Source organism: Oncorhynchus gorbuscha, unplaced genomic scaffold (assembly GCF_021184085.1).
Source record: "Oncorhynchus gorbuscha isolate QuinsamMale2020 ecotype Even-year unplaced genomic scaffold, OgorEven_v1.0 Un_scaffold_985, whole genome shotgun sequence".
Classification (NCBI taxonomy): Eukaryota; Metazoa; Chordata; class Actinopteri; order Salmoniformes; family Salmonidae; genus Oncorhynchus; species Oncorhynchus gorbuscha.
This window is the reverse complement of record NW_025745907.1, coordinates 10,001-15,000: the sequence shown is the minus strand read 5'-3', so window position 1 is coordinate 15,000 and position 5,000 is coordinate 10,001. Positions and strand designations below refer to the sequence as shown.

The window sequence follows — 5,000 nt, the reverse complement described above, 5'->3', positions numbered from 1 at the left end:
AGAGCAACGGAGTTATTTGGAGTTTTGTTAAGTGTCCAAAGAAGGGCCAGAAGTATACAGAATGGTGTCGTCTGCGTAGAGGTGGATCAGGGACTCACCAGCAGCAAGAGCGACATCATTGATGTATACAGAGAAAAGAGTCGGCCCGAGAATTGAACCCTGTGGCATCCCCATAGAGACTGCCAGAGGTCCGGACAACAGGCCCTCCGATTTGACACACTGAACTCTGTCTGAGAAGTAGTTGGTGAACCAGGCGAGAGAGTCATTTGAGAAACCAAGGCTGTTGAGTCTGCCGATAAGAATACGGTGATTGACAGAGTCGAAAGCCTTGGCCAGGTCGATGAAGACGGCTGCACAGGAAAGTGTCTTTTATCAATGGTGGTTACGATATCGTTTAGTACCTTGAGCGGGGGTCTCTTGATGAAGCTTCACGTCTTTCTCAGTCACCGTTTTGAGTCAATATCCTGGATGGGCGGGGGCACGGTCCCAGTGATGTACTGGATGGGCGGGGGCACGGTCCCAGTGATGTACTGGATGGGCGGGGGCACGGTCCCAGTGATGTACTGGATGGGCGGGGGCACGGCCCCAGTGATGTACTGGATGGGCGGGAGCACGGTCCCAGTGATGTACTGGATGGGCGGGGGCACGGTCCCAGTGATGTACTGGGGGCCTCGTCACCACCCTGGATCCAGTTGCAGAGGGGTGATGTCCAGGGACCCAGGGCTCTGAGCTCGTCGTCGACCTCGGAGGGAACAGTAGTGTTGAATGATTTGAACGGTAGCTGTTGGGGAATAATCAGAATTAGTTGGTAACATACGTAAGATGTTTTATATTCATCATATGTGTGTAAGTTACTTCTCATCAGAATGGTATTTTTGTATAATACTGTGGCGGGGTTGCAGTATCTGTTCTATGTTAAGACTAAGTTGCTTGGGCCACAGAGAGGGGAGAGGTCAAAGTGTCATCATGTGTAAACATATCTTTTGCTCCACTGTGTCTGTGTGGAGTCACTCCCTACTTTTCCCATCGGGGAGAGGAGGATGGCAGTGTCTGGAATCATTCTATGCTCCCCGTGAGCTTGTCCAGGATTGGTTTTATTTAGAATTGGTTGTATCTAAATGACAATTAGATATATATATATGCCTGTTGATATGGAGGATTGGTTTATGGTTCTGGGGTTTGAGTAAGGAGACAAAGTTGAACGATTTATTATGCCTATGCTGTCTGACTATGTGTGTTCTTTGCTATGAAAGGATCTCAGTTGCAATGTAATGGGGGCTCTCAGAGAATTCATTGAGAGACACTGAATTGATCTGAGAGTCACAGGGTTGTGATAGAGCTCATATAATTAAAGATGGACTTTGTGATAACTAACTCTGACTTGTGTTGTGGTTTGGCTCTCATGATTTGGTAAATAGAGGACATTTCCTCTAAGCTGTTCCTCTTGTCCAGATGTGTTTTTCGGCCGTGTGACTTGGGGAAGGAAATGGTTTTATTTCGGGCTTCTCCTCAGCTCTCTCTTTGAGAGTAGGTTTTTGAGGGGTCGATATGTGATTGGACGGTTTTGAGGGGTCGATATGTGATTGGACGGTTTTGAGGGGTCGATATGTGATCTGTAAGTATGGCTAAAGATACACCTTTATTCCTCTCATCTCCTTTCCTCTCCTCTCCTCTCCTCTCCTCTCCTCTCCTCTCCTCTCCTTTCCTTTCCTTTCCTTTCCTTTCCTCTCCTCTCCTCTCCTCTCCTCTCCTCTCCTCTCCTCTCCTCTCCTCTCCTCTCCTCTCCTCTCCTTTCCTTTCCTTTCCTTTCCTTTCCTCTCCTCTCCTCTCCTCTCCTCTCCTCTCCTCTCCTCTCCTCTCCTCTCCTTTCCTTTCATTTCCTCTCCTCTCCTCTCCTCTCCTCTCTCCTCTCCTCTCCTCTCCTTTCCTCTCCCCTCCTCTCTGCTCCTCTCCTCTCCTCTCTCTCTCTCTCTCAGGTTCTATGCAGCAGAGATTGCCATAGGTCTGTTCTTCCTTCATCTGAAAGGAATAATTTACAGGTGATTTTTTCGTCACAACATCATCTCAGACAGAGATATTCATCACAACATCATCTCAGCCAGAGATACTCATCACAACATCATCTCAGACAGAGATACTCATCACAACATCATCTCAGACAGAGATACTCATCACAACATCATCTCAGACAGAGATATTCATCACAACATCATCTCAGACAGAGATACTCATCACAACATCATCTCAGACAGAGATACTCATCACAACATCCTCTCAGACAGAGATACTCATCACAACATCATCTCAGACAGAGATACTCATCACAACATCATCTCAGACAGAGATACTCATCACAACATCATCTCAGACAGAGATATTCATCACAACATCGTCTCAGACAGAGATATTCATCACAACATCGTCTCAGACAGAGATATTCATCACAACATCGTCTCAGACAGAGATACTCATCACACCTGTGTCTCGTCTCCTGTAGGGATCGTACCCTTCTGTCTGAGAGTCGAGTCTGTCTCTGTGTCAAATTAATGTGCTGAAGGACACATTAAGATAGTCTGTCTCTGTGTGCCTCTCCTAGGGATCTGAAGTTTGGACAACGTGATGCTGAAGGACACATTAAGATAGTCTGTCTCTGTGTGCCTCTCCTAGGGATCTGAAGTTTGGACAACGTGATGCTGAAGGACACATTAAGATAGTCTGTCTCTGTGTGCCTCTCCTAGGGATCTGAAGCTGGACAACGTGATGCTGAAGGACACATTAAGATAGTCTGTCTCTGTGTGCCTCTCCTAGGGATCTGAAGCTGGACAACGTGATGCTGAAGGACACATTAAGATAGTCTGTCTCTGTGTGCCTCTCCTAGGGATCTGAAGCTGGACAACGTGATGCTGAAGGACACATTAAGATAGTCTGTCTGTTTGTCTTGTCTCCTGTAGGGATCTGAAGCTGGACAACGTGATGCTGAAGGACACATTAAGATAGTCTGTCTCTGTGTGCCTCTCCTAGGGATCTGAAGCTGGACAACGTGATGCTGAAGGACACATTAAGATAGCCTGTCTCTGTGTGCCTCTCCTAGGGATCTGAAGCTGGACAACGTGATGCTGGATGCAGAAGGACACATTAAGATAGTCTGTCTCTGTGTGCCTCTCCTAGGGATCTGAAGCTGGACAACGTGATGCTGGATGCAGAAGGACACATTAAGATCGCGGACTTTGGGATGTGCAAAGAGAACATGTTAGACGGTGTCACCACCAAGACGTTCTGTGGGACCCCAGACTACATCGCTCCTGAGGTGTGTGTGTGTGTGTGTGTGTGTGTGTGTGTGTGTGTGTGTGTGTGTGTGTGTGTGTGTGTGTGTGTGTGTGTGTGTGTGTGTGTGTGTGTGTGTGTGTGTGTGTGTGTGTGTGTGTGTGTGTGTGTGTGTGTGTGTGCTTGTGAATAATTAAGTTGCTTATATATCACACGTTAGTTTGACAGGAGAGACAGCTGGTTCAGTTCCTAGTGTTAACACCTACTGTGTGAGAGAGACAACACACACACACAAAACACTCACACACACTCGTAGTGCTGTAGACAGTGTGTTATGGTCAGCGCAGGCTCATCTATCATGCTGTCTAGACCAGCTTCACCTAACATGATGTCTAGACCTCTACTCTGTTATACTCTATACTCTATTGTATTCTACTCTATTATACTCTATTCTCCATTATATTCTTCTCTACTCTATTATACTCTATTCTCTGTTATATTCTACTCTATTCTATTATACTCTATACTCTATTGTATTCTACTCTATTATACTCTATTCTCTGTTATATTCTACTCTATTCTATTATACTCTATACTCTATTGTATTCTATTCTATTATACTCTATACTCTATTGTATTCTACTCTATTATACTCTATTCTCTGTTATATTCTACTCTACTCTGTTATACTCTATACTCTATTATATTCTACTCTACTCTGTTATACTCTATACTCTATTATATTCTACTCTACTCAATTGTACTCTATTAAATTCTACTCTACTCTGTTATACTCTATTATATTCTACTCTTACATTCTACTCTACTCTGTTATACTCTACAATATTATACTCCATTCGCTATTATATTCTACTCTACTCTATCATAATCTATTATATTCTACTGTACTCTATTATACTATATTGTATTCTACTCTATTATATTCTACTCTACTCTATTATACTATATTCCACATTATATTCTTCTCTGCTCTAGTATACTCTATTCTCTGTTATATTCTACTCTACTCTATTATACTCTATACTCTGTTATATTCTACTCTACTCTATTATACTCTATACTCTATTATATTCTACTCTACTCTATTACACTCTATTATATTCTACTGTATTATACTCTATTCTCCATTATATTCTACTATGCTCTATTCTCTATTATATTCTACTCTACTCTATTATACTCTATTCTCTATTATATTCTAATATACTCTATTATACTATATTCTCTATTTTATTATACTCTATTGTGCTCTATTACATTCTACTCTACTCCGTTATGCTCTATTATATTCTACTCTACTCTATTGTACTCTATACTCTATTGTATTCTACTCTACTCTATTATACTCTATTCTCTATTATATTCTTATATACTCTATTATACTCTATTCTCTATTTTATTATACTCTATTGTGCTCTATTACATTCTACTCTACTCTGTTATGCTCTATTATATTCTACTCTATTATACTCTATTATCCATTATATTATACTCTACTCTATTATACTCTATTCTCCATTATATTCTACTCTACTCTATTATACTCTACACTCTATTATATTCTACTCTACTCTATTATACTATATTGTATTCTACTCTATTATACTCTATTCTCTATTATATTCTACTCTACTCTATTATACTATATTCCACATTATATTCTTCTCTGCTCTATTATACTCTATTCTCTGTTATATTCTACTCTACTCTATTAT

At 41.5% G+C, this 5,000-nt stretch overlaps 1 pseudogene; it reads left to right on the top strand.

Moving 5' to 3' along the window:
* The window catches only part of LOC124020917, a 115,030-nt pseudogene that overhangs the window by 102,728 nt on the left and 7,302 nt on the right, over positions 1-5,000 (top strand).